The sequence below is a fragment of the Cydia splendana genome, chromosome 10 (assembly GCF_910591565.1).
Source record: "Cydia splendana chromosome 10, ilCydSple1.2, whole genome shotgun sequence".
Classification (NCBI taxonomy): Eukaryota; Metazoa; Arthropoda; class Insecta; order Lepidoptera; family Tortricidae; genus Cydia; species Cydia splendana.
This window is the reverse complement of record NC_085969.1, coordinates 605,372-622,794: the sequence shown is the minus strand read 5'-3', so window position 1 is coordinate 622,794 and position 17,423 is coordinate 605,372. Positions and strand designations below refer to the sequence as shown.

Here is a 17,423-nt window from a genome sequence, read left to right as displayed (position 1 = left end):
GTTTGTTTGTTTGTTCGCGATAAACTCAAAAACTACTGAACGGATTTTCATGCGGTTTTCACATATCAATAGTGATTCTTGAGGAAGATTTAGGTGTATAATTTGTTAACTCTTGCGAAGCCGGCGCGGGTCGCTATTTTCAGATAAATTTGACATAATAATGACATTGTCACACTTTGTCATAGCAAATGCCACGCCGAGTTAGTTTGGCTCGACTCTAGGTGTTCAATCACGTTATTAACTCTATTTTTAATTACCTATACCCAGGGGCGTATTTACCCTAGGGCCATCTGGGCCATGGCCCGGGGCGCCAATCCGCTAAAGGCGCCGTACGCCGCCCCTGGCGGATTGCATTTTCTTTTTCTTCCTTGACTTCTGGGGCGGCAAAACTTACTGGCCCAGGGCGGCAAATTTAAAAATACGCCCCTGCATATACTTACATGTTACCCTTTGAACGCCATGAACCTTAAAAAATTTTTTTGGATATAAGAACTTGTGGTGTTCTGATCTTGTTTTATTATTTTATTTTTTATTTGGGAAGCATCCTGTTCGACAACCATCATGTTTTTTTTTCTAAGATATCTTGTTACAGTCTACAACAGCAAAACGCATTGTAAAAACTTCCCGCTGTAATTTTTTACAGTTTCGACATGTAAAATTTACTATGCACCTTTATAATACAATGTAAAAACCACCTTGTACTGTTAAATAAAAGGTTTAAATTTAAAAACATCTCACCAATTGACCTTTGAATTTATTTGATGTTTTAGGTTAACGTAAACGCACGGAACATTGCAAACCAACCTTAACACGTGAATCTTAAGGTTTAAATTTCCAAACCACATCAAAGTTATGATGTACTAAGGTTTTTTACATATCGGACCTCAGGGGGTTGATTGAGTGGATCGCAATTTTATGAATTGAAGGGTTGTTGGGTTTCGATGAGATGTGAAGTGTTTTAGCCCACATCAAATGTTGAGGCAATTTGTCTAGATAGCCGATTCCTATTTCAATATTTTCCTGAGCTTTCAACGTATTTTCGATGTGAATATATGTTACTTGAGTAACCGCAAATATTGGGGTGTGTTAGAATACTTTTAGTTGTTGTAACAACACTTTTAGTTGTTACAACAACTAAAAGCAAAAGCAAATGTCGTGTCTTACAGGGACCTAAAGAACCTGGCCGAGGACCGCGAAAACTGGCGCATACTCCACCGACAAGAGCCATGCTCTTAAATTATGATGACGATAGAATACTTAGAATATTGAATTTTTGGACGCAGAAAAATTGTAGGTACGGTCAAGGAATAATTTCAATCCTCAAGAGATGTTGGAGATGTAAACGCCAGACCATCTAATAATAGGTAAGTAAGGTACCTAGCGGGGTTAGCACTGATTGGCCAGCACGTTATATGTCGCGGAGTCGCGGATAAGTAAAGTATTATTTTTGTTTTAATTTCCGCAAATTAAAGCCTCATTCTAATAAACCTTTCATAATTCTTTACTGCAACCATGATAATTTATTAACTACCTAAGTAATTATGGCATAATTATTATGTCGTATGGCTTTATTCCTGAATAAACATTTAATTTACAATTTATATATAGGTACCTACACAGAAAGCAAATATTTAGAATTTAATATCTAAATTGAGTAGGTAGCCTATCCCTTGCTTCCGGTGTCATCATCACCATCATCCTTTTATCGCCCACTGCTGAGCATAGGCCTCTCTTCGAGTACGCCACTTATCCTGGTCCCGAGCCAATCTCATCCAGAAGTGACCCGCAATCTTCCGAATGTCGTCCACCCAACGAGCCAACGGACGCCAGGCACTCCTTTCGTCCACCATTCCGTTAACATTTTGGCCCACCTGCCATCACTCTGCCTGGCAACATGCTTCCGGTGTGAGTGCTAACAAGTCCTGCATGCTTCCGGCAAATCGCTTTAATGGCAAAATTGTATAGTAAAATTCCAGTAAAGCATGAAAGCTAGCGCATAATTATCTCAATTCCCGCTAACTATGGAAGCTGGGAGCTGCTGGTAATTATCTCCAGACTTGTTCTGTATTCAGTTATGCTGTATTTCTGCTATTAGCATACGAATTGTCGGAAAATGATTACGCTAACTGAATAATTAGGTGCTCCCTGTCTATCTACGAATATCCTTTCGAGTGTAGACTTAGCGCCAATTGCTCCATCCCACTAACCCGGGGTTCAGCGGTTAAACCGTTAACCCACTGTCATATTGTACCTAATGGTAATCATGGTAATTCCAGGTTTAACCGGTTAACCCCGGGTTAGTGGGATGGTGCAAGTGGCGCTTATGGGTTTTCATTTGGGCCGATTTTTTTTTATTGATTTTTTTCCGTTATATATGGATAAAATTTGGAGAATGTATGTATGTATAAACTCTTTATTGTACAAAACACAAAACACAAATTTATGGCACAGGATAGGCAGTACAAAGGCGAACTTATACCTTTAAGGGATTTCTTCCAGTTAACCTTTGAGTAGATGAGAATTGAAGAAGAACGGTAGATAAATATAGCACTGAGTACAATAGACTAGAGGAAAGTCAATAAAATTATAAAAAAGAGGGCAAGAATAAATAATATAAGATAAAAATTAGAAGTAACAATATAACAAATATATAGAATACCTACGTTAAATATAATAAATATATAATATCTATAGTAATCATACGAAGTCCCAATCTGGGACCAAGAAGTACCTATGTAATTTTCCGTTGAGTTACGCAAATACCGTACCTACGTTTTAGGACATATCTTGAAATTGCGCTTAATATGTCCAAGCGGGCTCAGCACGGTTCCATTTTTATCGACTATCACTATGCGCGTCCCTTTCGCACTTACATACTTGTTAGAACGTGACAGGCATGGTGACAAGGGATAAAAACGCGACCGTGCTAAGCCGCCAGAGTAGGAACTTTATCTATTCACCAATATAAACCTAACTTCGCCATTTTCCCCATTCGTTCGCCTACTCCTAATCATTTTATTTATTGTTAAAATGATAGGTACCTACTAAATGTTGACTCACTGAACGCCCGTGATATTAAGTTATAGTGGAGTTGGGATTTAATTATGCTAGTTAAGGAGAAGTTATGTATGTACTAAAGGCGAATATCAGGATACATATTTTCGCTAACCTCTGATTTTTAGGGTTCCATACCCAAAGGGTAAAAACGGGACCCTATTACTAAGACTCCGCTGTCCGTCTCTCTGTCTGTCTGTCTGTCCGTCTGTCGGTCACCAGGCTGCATCTCATGAACCGTGATAGCTAGGCAGTTGAAATTTTCACAGATTATGTATTTCTGTTGCCAATGTAACAACAAATACTAAAAACAGAATATAATAAGTGGGGCTCCCATACAATAAACGTGATTTTTTTGCCGTTTTTTGCGTAAATGGTACGGAACCCTTCGTGCGCGAGTCCTACTCCCATTTGGCCGGTTTTTAATGAACTGCATCATTGATAACGGGGCTCGCAAATCACAGAAAGTTTCATAACATTTTTTACTCACGCGATACGATCATATCTTAATTGCGCACTCCGGTTATGCATTACTTCCCAATACTACGTAACCATCGCATTTACATTTGCCCATTTTTACCACTTCCTCTCATTCCAATTTCATCCCTAAATAAACAACATAAAGTTGTTTTTAAAATGTGTTATGAAGGTTCTAAGGTCACAATATGGAAGCAAGATTTACAGTTTTAATTCGTCCAATCTTTCGAGATTTCCTCATTCCAATTCCAACCTTAACATAAATACATATAAGGTCGATTTTTTAATGTATTCATAAACTTACTAACGTCATATTTTGGATGCAACGGCTATAGTTCCCAATATGGTTATCTAATCGCATAGTTTGAAGTCGCCGCGCTTGCGTAAGCGTTTTTTATACAAAATGGCCGATTATTAAACATAATTGTTGGCTTTTACGACTTTTTGGGTATGTGTTAGTTTAATAAGAACAGTGAATGCATTATATTAAGTAAACAATTGTGAAGTGAAGGAGCTGAGAATACGATGTAATTTTGGTATAATGATGATTGTTTAAAATTGTTTCTTAATGAACTAGGGTTTACTCGGGTAATTCCGAATGTCGAAAACTGTCGGATAATTCCGAAAAGAGACTTTTATTATGATGGAATTAAGGGTGATTTTCATCTGAATTTCGGAATTATCCGACATTCCGTATTACCCGAATACACCTTACATAAGTTTTATTAACAATCGTATTAGGAGGTATTTTTGAAAACAAATTTACAGTAATAAACTGAGCTAGATTTACAGTAAAGAGTTACAGTATTTCAATAAAAACTAAAGACTGCCAAGATATCTATTTGGATAAATACAATAAAAGTAGAAAGTATTTAGCAAAATTCTAATAGATACAATCAAAGAATTAAATTTTCGTATTATTTAGTACCTTGTCACAGTGACAATCAATATGAAAGTCGCTATGGCCTTCATACTATTGTCACTGTGAGGAGAAGGTACGGCATGACACTGACATTAAATTCCTTGATCGTACATACAAACTCTAGTTAGACTTGACGACATTCTAATCCAGGGGTACGCAACGTTTTTGGTCAGATTTCTTTATTAAAAAAAGAATGGTGTAGTGCGCCCTCTTACATTTAGTTTGTCATGGTAAAATTTATGGTATTTCTTGAATAGCTAGTTGAATTATCCGAAACTTCAGACAAAATGTTACATATGGTTACTATTATTCGTTATCATTAAAATACTCTTATTTGCCGCCTAAAATCATAAGAGTAGATATACCTCATATAAATAGACTAATGATGACGAATCACTACGGCAGTCTTCACATCACATGTTCGAGCGGGGCGAGCATATACACGTGTAGATGCTGGTTTGCACGTGCATAGCGCCGTCTCACTCACGCAACGGACCGGAGTGCGGATCCGCAAACGGGTGTAAATATGGACGCTATGTTGGGGATTGGAACCGTACATGTACAATACGAGTCGATTAATAACCGTTAGCAGCTTGCAGTTGAGTCCGGTTACCACACAAATCTACTAAGGCCCACTTGCAACATCCCACTAACCCGGGGTTAACCGGTTAAACCTGGAGTTAGAGAGTTACCATGGTTACCAGTACAATTTGACACTCGGTTAGCGGTTTAACCGCTTAACCCCGGGTTAGTGGGATGGTGCAAGTGAGCCTAAGCAAGGCAGATCAGGATGTGCAACCATCAATTTCTCATCAATCTCAATCATTTATGAGGGGGCGTAAAGCCAGGAAATTAGAAAGGAACAAAAGATTAGGCGCACCGCGCGAAGCTTGCGACAGAAGATTTCGCGACCGCGCGGGTTTTGACGTTTTTCCTCAATATCTCTGAAATTAATCTTCTGTTTAAAATTTTGCTAGTCAAATCCCTCGGTTATATCATTAGCTATTTTATAACTAAAATTATAGTTATACTCCTATGGTATGCAGGGTAACGATATTATACTAATGAAAATAAATGATCATTGGGCATATTTTCGTAAATTTTTCTATCGGGCCAACTTTAACCCTGTAAGGTTTTGCTTAGGGTCTGCCCTCGCAAATATTTGTCTGGATTTCGAGTGTTTATTGTCGTGGCATTTGTTCGTGATTAAAACGTGTAAAAATTCAATATAAAAACTACAATTTTGCGTTAGCCCTCTTAATTCTCTTTGTTTATGTTTTTTAACCTCACTATGACCTACTTAAGCTTAAACAATTGTAGGGCAGGCGTCCGCGCGCACTCTTAACGAATGTGGCTAATTGGGAGAGCCGGCTTCATTACGGTTTGCGGGTTAAAACTGGAGCAGTGTGAGGGTTAAAACGCTATTCTTCTAGCTTTTGTTTGCAGGGAACCGGTGGAACGCCTACACAATTGTAGGCCTGTGGGGTGTTGAAAAAAGGAAAAATAAAAGCATTTATGACATGATACGAAATATATAACATTTTACTTACAAATAAGTCAAATAGGCTCATGAATGTAGGGTTGCCATACGTCAAGATTTTCCCTGACATGCTCGGACTGTCAGGGTTTTTTAGAAACCTCAAGTAACCACCAGAAGCCAGTATAAAGTTTGGAGTTGAAGGAGGAGAACAAAGGAAAGATTATAAATACTTTAGCTACAACATTTGGTGGCGAGTTAAGGGTCTAGTCGCCGACATAACGTTTCAGAATAAGTTTAATGGGCGCTTCTATTTTATAGATCGTGATAATGGTAACGATGGTACGTTAAACTATTTTTGGAAAATTGACCTGCTCAGGAAATAAAAGAGGTGACTATGATAGTTCAAATATTTAGATATTTATTGGTAAGTGTAGCTATAGCGACATGGTACCAAAACAGGTACTTACCTACGTAAAGCAATATAATGAAAGCAAATCACCGTACGATCGTATCTTGAGTTTCTTGAGTGCAGTGGCAGATTTGCCGCCCTAGGCCCCAGGCCCTGTAGCCGCCCCTTTCTCAGCAACCATTACGGCTCGGCCACGACATCGAGCGACTTGCGACGGCGGGAGCGATAGCCATAGGTTGGACCGTGACGTGACACAGCGATTGGACCTTTCGCTCCAACCTATGGTTATCGCTGCCGCCGTCGCAAGTCGCTCGATGTCGTGGCCGAGCCGTCATATTGACTACATTTTGAGTTATTTCTTTGTTATCATCAGCGAATTTTTTGTCAAAATTTGTCGCCCTAGTTCGCTTTTTTTAGCATTAGAAATAAGGTAAAGAATCTTGATGTGTCTTTTAATTGAAAAACACATTTTTAAAATAAGTTACGGCAAATATATAACAATTATGAATCTAATACCATCATTTATATTCTTCTGCTTTCATAAGTAATAGTTACTGATTTTTAAAAAGCTTTTTTCAATTAAAAGACATGTCAAGATCGCTTACCTTCTCTCAAGTTCTTTCTAATGCTAAAAAAAAACGAACTATAGGCCCGGGCCTACTAGGCTTTAGGGCAAATCCGCCACTGCTTAAGTGACCCTCGAGTAGGCGTCAATAGGTACTAGGTACCACCCTCAATGGAAGCTGTATGGACTAAGTACATCTATTGTCTATTGTTGTGGGCTAAATTAATCCCACTCTAGTGAAATGGCAAGGGGGGCTCTAAAAGCTGAAGAGGGAGTAAAGTTAGGGAATTAGAAAGGGACAAAAGATAAAGGGCGCCGCGCGAAACATGCGACAGAAGAAATAGAGCGGGTTTTTACCATTCATCTAAGATTATACACTTACTCTGAAAATATACATGTATTAAAAATTTTGCTCCTGAAATTCTTCGACAATATCACTAGCTATTTTATACTCAAACTATACTGCTATGGTATGCAGAGTAGGGATTACACAAATACAACTGAAAATATATGAAAATTAAACATGTTTTATATTACAAAATATATATACCTACCTAATATTATAGCTAAAAGTTTGAATCCCTACATATATTTTATTATTATTACTCCTGTTTCCCGACAAAAACCAATCAAGCAAAACCGATATCATTCGCAATAAGCACGTGACATAATCAATCAAACGGGACCTTAATTCATTATAACCGACCTTGGGTTGCCCAGCCCTGTAATCCGAGTCCAGCGGTTCCCAACCTTTGCTCAGTTAAGACCATTTTAGGGGTTCTTAACTGAAAGGTGTCTAAATTTAGTAAATTTGTTATAAACCGATCTTGGGTCGCCTAGCCCTGTAATCCCAGTCCAGTGTTTCCCAACCTTTCCTCAGTGCAGACCATTTTTAAGGGTTCCTAACTTCAAGCTGCCTAAATTTGTTATAAACTGACCTTAGGTTGCCCAACCCTGATCATAATCACGAAACCAGCAGCTCCAATTTTTGTTAACTTGGTTACAGTCATAGTCACAAAGGTATCATGTCGATAATGTAACAAGTTATCGACAATCATTTGATACTACTATACCTAGGTTTTTTTAAAAGATCCCTTCAATAGCTGGCTTTATTCTGTCCGATGTGTGTCGAACAAAGCTTGAACACGAAAAGCTAAAAATAAATGTAATATAAGAAAAAGTGACTAAGGCCTCCAGTTCCCAAGGCTGGAATCGAACCAGCGTCCTCTGCTATCGCGGCAGGTGCTTGAAATAAATAAATAAAAATCTAATACTTTTAATAGTAGTCAGCAGCAGAAGTTGCTAAGCGGGCGAGGTGTTCAAAATTACCCTGACACGCTAGTATTCTCTTCATACTAAAGTCGCGTCAAGATCAGTTTGAACAGCTCGCCCGCTTAGCGACTTCTGCTGCTAACTGTACGAATAAATATAGCTATAGTCAGACCGTAAAAAGTCTGCAGCGATTTTGATACGCAGTGCAAGTGTCATTTTAAACGTCAAACTTCTATGAAATTATGACGTATACATAACACTTACACTGCGTGGGCTATCAAATCCGCTGCAGACTTTGTTTGGTGCGACTCTAGATTATGTATCACATGCCTCCAGTTTGAGAACCAGTGTCAGTGGCAATCAATTGTGCATTATGGAGGCTTAGCGTGATGAAGGAGCTGTCATACAGTGACAGTTCTGTCACTGCGGTCTTTAGAGGACTTTCTATGAAGTGTACCTACAGGAGAATTACTGTGGAAATATATTATCCGCTTTCTCGGCTTGATTTTTAAATCATTATTTGTAAAAATAATAATAATAATTCAGCCTATATACGTCCCACTGATGGGCACAGGCCTCTTCTCATGCGCGAGAGGGCTTGGGCTATAGTCCCTTCGCTAGCCCAATGTGGATTGGAGACTTCACATACACCTTTGGATTTCTTCGCAGATGTATGCAGGTTTCCTCACGATGTTTCCCTTCACCGAAAAGCTAGTGGTAAATATCAAATGATATTTCGTACATTACTTCTTTATTTGTATCTCATAAAATATGTAATAGTCGTACCTAATACTAAATGCTAAAAACGTTCAAAATCAAAATCAAACACAAAATCAAAATATACTTTATTCATGTAGGCCTAGCAACAAGCTCTTATGAATCGTAATTAATCTTAATCTAATTATCAGAGCAATTTATTGACGTTAATATTATTCCATAATAAAATTGGATTATTATACATATCAAATTTAACACTAAGAATTTCACAAAAAGATCGTCAAACATTAAAAAGATTGTATAAAAAAATACTAGTCTAGAATTTCTAGAATAAAATCTAAATGTCAAAAAAAAGCATAAGTAACAAAAGAAGCAGATAGATATCTGCCAGGAATTGTAAAAGTACTATAATTTTAATAAAACATACAATCTAACTTCTATTAGAGTTCTAACCTCTACGATGAAAGCTTCCAATATCATAAAAACCGGACAAGTGCGAGTCGGACTCGTCCACCGAGGCTTCCGTAGGTACTTTTTAGTACTTACTTATTTGTTGTTATAGCGGCAACAGAAATACGTCATCCCTGAAAATTTTAACTGTCTAGCTATCACAGATCATAAGATACAGCCTGGTGACAGACAGACGGACAGACGGACAGTGTGGAGTCTTAGTAATAGGGTCCCGTTTTTATTACTCCTTGGGTACGGAACTACGGAACCCTAAAAAACAGTCGTCTAATTCGAAAGAAGATGGACAGATAGACAGACAAGAGTTGGTTTCGCATGTATAATATTTATTAATGTACAAACTAACCCATTTTAACTGCTTTAGAGTGTAATACTCCACACAAAATGGCGCTCCTGAGCGATTATAAAGCCCGCTTTATTACGAGGGTTTACTCGTGACACGGCTGTCTCGGAGTGTGACAGCCCCTTTATCATGAGCGTTAACACATTATTCTAGGAAGGGGCATGAGGCACTAAATATGTGGTGTATCTAGAAACATGTATATACTCGTATGTACGTAAACATTTTGTACAGTCAAGTGTAAAAATATGGGTGCACACATCATACTCAAAAATATGTCCCATAGCTCTTATGTCAGCGATTAAGAGCTATGGGACATATGTTGGGGCAGCGAGAGGTTTTATTATTTACACCTATCCTTTATTTACTACCACTAGCCTCCACCTGCGCCTTTTAACCCCTAATAAAAAAAATGGTGTAAACTAGTTTCCTGATTTGCAGCTTCTGTTTCCACAATAATTACCAAACTGTTGAACATAACTACCTGTATTGTATTTCATTATTAACACCCTCAACACATTACACAGTAGTTTAATTATAACCCCTATTATTTACTGTTATTACCTATTATTAACTAAAGCATGATCGCTAACACATTATTAATTATCTAGCATCGAGTCGGTATATCGGGTTACTATATTCCATAAAGTCTTAAGTATAAATTTGAGGTTATTCAAAATTGAACTCAACGTTAACAAACTAAGATTAATTTTAAATTTCACCGATGATTACCTTGTTATTCTATAAGGACTCAATTCCAATTACGAAGCTACTTAAACATTGAACTCTAAAACAACACAATAAGATTCAAATTTAATTGTACCATTAATTGGCTATACAAATTACGCAATGCAACGTCTTGATTTGATTAGTTTGTGTCGAATGAATGTTGTACATTGCGGCTTGATATAACAGTAGTGTTGGTAGGAAGGAACTTGTCTTTTCATTCTAAATTTGCAGAACTACTCATTTTTAAGAGACTGCGCTATTAAAATTTTCGAGTCCTTTATCAAGTATTTATTACCTCGACTCGAGCCGCCGAATAAAGTCTCAACCAAAAATGTTGTAGTTAGGTAGGTAGTTAAGAATATAAAAATCCTAGTAGTAGGTAACTAGTAAAAATATAAGCGATATAGTACGGTGTACCTACCTGATGAATTTATTAGGTACATGAAGACACATTTTAAAATGTTATGTAAAAAAAATAGAGCTATAAAAATACTCAAGCCTCTACAACAGACTTGGATCTCTAACAAGATCAAAAACAACGTCAAAAAAAGACTAATGTCAAACATTGACGACATATTTGTCAACATACATTTTCCTCTTGACACAAGCATACCTATTTTAGTTTGCAACAAGGCAGCAATGTATACTACACTATGAAATGTACACATCAACCGTAATGTATGCAAGATGCAGTGATTGAATCGTTGCGTATTCAACTATGGAAATGAAATTCGCACTAACTAGCAGCACAGTGCTTCACTGTATAGATAGGCTACTAAATCTAATAACAGATGGCTGCTTGTATTGTTTATTGGTTTTGAAATACGATAATTTAACTTTATTTTAATTCAAACCCTTTTTTGTAAAACTCAAAACATTATAAACTAGAACGAGATGCAGATTGAACTTTAATCATTAATTGTTTTCCAAGTACACCAAAATTAAGTATTAGATATGTACATAGTATGGCAATATTGCGAAATTATTACAAAGTAGCAACGGAACCGGTAGCACGCCATATTCCAGCCTAATGATTGAAGCAATAACCGTTACTGTTTCATTTATAATTTACTTCCGATATTAATTAAACGAATGAGTATGAATATGAGTTAAATTTTAATTTTAATATCGACTCCGTAGTTTTTTTTCATCTTACCATGCAATAACAAATCCGAGGCATGGCAATAACCCATTGCACCGCAACTGTAATAATACTGTAATAGCCCGTTTTCCTGTAATATGCGCTATAGTAGTTTATGGGACTGCTACATAATGAACAGCATTAAGATACGATGTGGGTTTTTGAAACGAACACTTACTTATAGGAATCATAAGTGAACCCTTTGAATTAAAAGCAAACTGTTTGGCCGCTATTTTACCTTGGTCAGTCACTTTCTTTTAGTTATACATATCTCCTTTATTAGCTGCTCTTGATGCTGATTAATTATATAAGTGTACTTACATGTTTCATAGTCTTATACGTTTATTAGTTAAATATACAAACCCGTTCGTGAAATCAAACTTCGCCACTGAAATCAAGCATTTCTATTTCGGTCATCAAAATCAGCATTTAGCAATAAATCAAACTTAGTAATTGTAAACCAATCCAACCAGACCGCCATCGACACCTCCATTCAAATCTATAAGGACGTAAATGTGTATGAAAATGTATGTAAATGGGACTTCTCGGTTCAGAAATGTACGGAGCCCGCTTCAAACTTCGTAATTGTTCTGTTTGCTGGGTTTGTTCTTTGAGTCTCTTGTTCTTTTAAGTATTTTTAATATTGATCATCTATAGGATTCCAGGAAAATACTTAGTACATCAAACATTTTTACTTTTAATCCGTTAAATTCAGGTAAATATGCACTTAAGTGATTGACGGAAACATTACGTCCAGAACCACATTGAAATTAAAATTGATGTGGTTTAATTTTCGGGTCATAAAGTATAGTAGATTGTAGCCAAGGGATGAAAGGGAGTTATTTCTGCAGAGGTAGTTTGGCTTGAAATGATGCCTTTCACCCGAGTTAAACACTTTACTTTTCATTTCGAACACGAAGAAAGTAAAATATATATTTACATGTGTTTTTTAAAAACATGACTAAGTATAATTTTTATACATAGATAGAAAGATTTAGTATTCTTTGTATAGAAAGTCTCGACTGATCGGCATTGCGGAGCATTGCTAGTGGCAACATGAAATCAATATTAAACTAAGTTTAGATGTAAAAATTCGAATGCGCCAGATAGGAACTCAATATTTTTTTTTTATTGCATGACCATGGATACAAGTCCTTCAGTCGTGCCAGATACTCTGACATTGGCGGGTTGCCAACGAATAAGGTAAAGGATACGACCAACTTATGAGTGCGGTCGCCGAAATGCAGAGGCGGCAATTTCGCATAACTTATGGCGTGTTTACATGATCTTGGGTGAATATTACTTAAAACACCGAACGAAAGAATATTACATTATAACACTTTAAACTCTCGCGTTTTGTACACATATTTAATTGCACAAACGGGTCTACCGCGATATAACAATGAAATTATATCGCGGTAGACCCGTTTGTGCAATTAAATATTACATTAGGTAAATAACAAAAGAAAAGGATCTAAATCCAAACGTTTTGACGGTTTCAGAGTAGGTATGTAATTTCTTTGGAAGTACGCTCCGACTCTGCTAGTTCAATTCAAGGTACTACCTACATATTACCTATATAAGAAAGAAGAAGGCGCGCACGGCGCCTCGTAAGACTCAGTGTGGTACCGCCGAACCGGCTAATTCTGGCTTGCGGATTGCTACACCGAGTAAGGCGCTGTACGTATCGCGCCTGCATTACACCGCCACGGCTGCTGAAGTGGTGGAGTATGTACACCAGAAGACCGGCTACACGCTGAGGGTATTCCAGCTTCGATCGCGCCACTACGTGCACTTCAACTCTTTTGTGGTGCGCGTGCCGCGACCGCTGCAGGGAACCATCGAGTGCGTCGACTTCTGGCCGAAAGGTGTCGTGTTTCGGAGGTTCCGGGGCAAACTGCCGAATCCGACACAAGAGCAGCCGATGCAACGGAGCCACGCCGTTTTGTCGACTAAATAGTGTTTAGTTTTAAGTTTATAAAATACATATGTATGTTAGTCTGTAAGGTATTTGTAATATGGGCCTTGTTGCCTGAATTAAATTTCAAAAAAAAAAAAAAAAAAAATATTATTGCAGTACTTCAACTACATAATTTATAGTACAAAGAGCTGCAAACTTGCATGGACACATTAGCAATATATGAATTAATTCATAAAATGGCCATAAAAATTGCACCTGGGTAAAAGCTGTGCTATAAGTTCAAAGTGCTACTGGCTCCCCTGGGGCTGATATAGAAGTTTTTATAGGATACGACAAAATAATTATCATATTTACAGGTAACCGCTTCCTATTATGATGTATGCTCGTTTACCACCAACGTTGTAAAAAAATCTGCGCAATCGATGCAAATACTTCCTGAGACCATGAGAACTCAACCGAAGCACTTCATAAACCGCAAACCTAACTTTGCCGTACTACAAAATTACATATGCCGGTGGCGAAAACTGGAAGCGATGACATCACGAACGGGGTTAGTAGAGCGTGGCGACCGCGGCGCCTCCTGCGACCGCAAGTGTAAGTTTGTTGCGTCACCGAAGGTTTCACACGTGGTTTTGTTTACTTTTGCTCGTGTCGAAAGAATCTGTTTTATATGTCAGCACTTTTAGGGTAAGTACTTGTGGATTAAAAATGGATGTATGTATAGTACAGTACCTACCTATCCCAAGATTTTTATTATCATTCCGTTACCATATTTGTAAGACGGTAACAGAATGGAAAAATCAAAAATAGTGTGGATTTTTAGGGACACTTTTTTGCTCCTATTTGATCGAAAAGGCTCGTGATTCTGAGTAGAATTAACATAAAACATCCTAAATTTGAAAAGAAATGTAGTGTACGATACAACGTTAAATAAAATGGCCCACCTATATTTTGGAAACCTAGCCATTTAGGTACTACGCTTTCAGACCTGTCGAGGCACTTTAATAAAGGATTAATTACCCTTCACGGGTAATAAAACTTCAATTTAGGCTGTAATTATGAAGTTAACAGCTTTCGTAATCATTGAAGAACGCAATTTATTGTATAACACCCCTTTTTAGACTCAGGTTTTATCGCTGAAGGTAAACAGGCGTTAGTCGTAAAATAATAATGCATTTGAAAAATAATACTAACGCTAATAAAATACGATAAATGTTCCTCTGTTCTGTTTTTCTCTATTCCACTAAAACCAATTTTGATATTCAAAAGTTACAATACGTATCACAAGTTACTAAACAAGTAGGAAAAAAGGATGCTAGCTAAACATTTTAGGTGCTAGATGGCTGCATTAAGTTAAATCAAAATCCGCGACCGAACCTTGGATTCAAGTCCACTTAACCTTCGAACTCCGCTTAACTAAGTTTATTATAGAAAATATCGGGATGCAATGCATACTATACTTCTCATACAAGTACCTCTCTCAGTGGTAGTTGTACCAGTAGCCATCAGATATATAATAGCGGCTAAGTTCTTTACAAATATATTATGTAAACAAAGCCTCCACATATTATCTGGAAATTACATTGTATGTTCAGATATTTTGAGCACCTTGGCCGCTCTGATATACGGCGCGATTCGGGAAATGAATTAGAGATTCACTAGATATGAAATAGTAAAGATATGTGGCGTTCCACGGCAAAAGGTACCATGGCGGCTGGCGCTTACGTCGCATAGCGCATAATATTGGAGCGGCGTTAATAATCGCCAACCGCCATAAGGTACCTTTACCCGTGGGACGTCACTTATCTTTACGATTTTATATCTAGTGAATCTCTAATTCATGTCCCGAATCGCGCCGATATTTGATGGCGACCGACTGTAGGTACATACATACATACATAGACCTTGATTTGACACAACACAAAGCTAATATTATATGTGTAGTGGCGACAAACCGCTGCCAATCAGAGTTGAAGGGCTGGTACAACAATCGAGGCTGATGACGTCACAAGGGCCTCATTATAACACCGTACACTGCCTCATTGTTGGGTTCATGAATATTACGGACATGGATCCGAGTCAATCATTAACCCCAATTGGTTTACAAGCTCTTTGAATCATAGGATTCTTTAAATTATCTGAAACAGAATATGTTCTATCTATTTTCGAAAAACTATGTTGAGTGTTGCTTAAGATTCTCGAAAATACCTAAAATCATGAAGCCTTCATCTAATAAATTTTAAGTCCAAAATCATAATAAAACTGGGAATTTTTGTCGCAATGAATTATACTTCAGTAAAAACATGACTGCTGTATCTTGTAATCACGCGTGTATTTATTATGAGGGAGCGGCGCATTGTTTGAATCCAATCCGCGTAATGAAGCCGGAAGCGGCGCCATATTGTTTCCAACATGGCTCACAACACTCACTTTAATGGTAAGTACAATACATTTATGAAGGAAAACAGATGTAATTTTAAGCACAAAGTATGATAAATTATTATTGTGTCGCTCGGAGGAAAGGTTTGTGTTCGGTGATTTTGGGCGTTCAGATTTTTCTTTCATCTTCCTACGCGATTAGGTTTCTAAAATCCTTATTTTCTTACGATAAACTAAGTATCTTGTGTGGATTTAAGTAGGTTGGTTTTATCTATTTCTGCCAGATTGTCTAATTTTCAGGCATTTTCTATCAGTCAACCATTGGGTCAAACAAAGACATGTGGGTGCAGGAGAGATTAATAATTTTTCTCAAAAATGGACGGCAAAGTCGACGTTGCCGTTTAAAAAATAGGTTGCGAAGCGCGTAGTTTATGGTCAGTCAAAAATTAAAAAGTTAAAAACATTGCAGTCTCGATTTTGGGACTGCAATGTTGCATACAAATTCCATTATTTGTCGAGTTCCAAACTTTTTAAAAGTTGAAATGGCCATATCAAATGAAGGCACAGGCCCATTAAACAGCCAAACAGATGATTAGTACCGCGACTATTTAGCTGTCTCAAATAGGTTGGCGTATTTTTGGCAGAAAAATACACTACTATTTAATAAAAAGGCGGCAAAGCTAATTTTTTCAATTGTTTCTACTTTTTTCTGTGAAAATATATACTTAAGAAAGTTGCTTTTGTAAAATATTTCTATGATATTTATATTTCTTGCACCATTTTTGAGAAAAGCACTATATATGACTCGGCTGGAAGGCTACTTGCTGGCTTCGGATTCAATTAAACGGACTCCCAAGGTCGTCCGTTTAAAACGAATCCTCAGCCTGCAAGTAGCTACTTCCGAGCCTCGACAATAATGTACTATAGAAGGTGAAATATTATATTAGCATTTGGCCATTTGTACATTGTTGTATAATAAAGTTTAAATAAATATAGCCGTGATGTTAAATGTTGAATGTTAATATGCATTATGTGTTACTTTTCCTACAGCTCAGAAGAGAAGGAAATCCAAATTTGTCCATTTTACCTATGAATGTTTTCCAGCAGCGCCAATGTTTTCTATATAAATTTATCATTACAAAATCATAATCAATCATCGTCAGACTAGCCTAGAATAGTATAGAATAATAATACTATTGAGTGCCCTTACAGGGTGTCATGATCTGAATAATCTAACACCTATTATTATCATCCGCAGTAAATCACCCTAAAAAGCCATTGGAATTTTTAGAATGAATCCAATAACAAGCTTCTGAAATATCCATGGACATTTACCATATCATGCTTTGAATAGGTACAAAATATTTCAATACAAATATACCTTTCCATTTGGTTACATTTGTATAATTTTAGCTTTATTCTAAATAATAATATACTGTAAGGTTGTATAATAAGCTCGGCAGTGAATGCCGGACATGCGTATTGTCAGCCTGATGAATCCGGAAGCAGCCACATTGTCCTTCGTTACAGGTTTTCAAATTGCGAAGCG

General features: G+C 37.2%; 1 protein-coding gene and 1 long non-coding RNA gene across 2 annotated transcripts in view; both read right to left on the bottom strand.

The window, feature by feature from the left end:
- The window catches only part of LOC134794095 (uncharacterized), a 304,721-nt gene that overhangs the window by 147,901 nt on the left and 139,397 nt on the right, over positions 1-17,423 (bottom strand). The gene's annotated exons all lie outside the window — the stretch shown is intronic.
- Positions 1-17,423, bottom strand: part of LOC134794103 (uncharacterized) — a 207,212-nt gene that overhangs the window by 172,984 nt on the left and 16,805 nt on the right. The gene's annotated exons all lie outside the window — the stretch shown is intronic.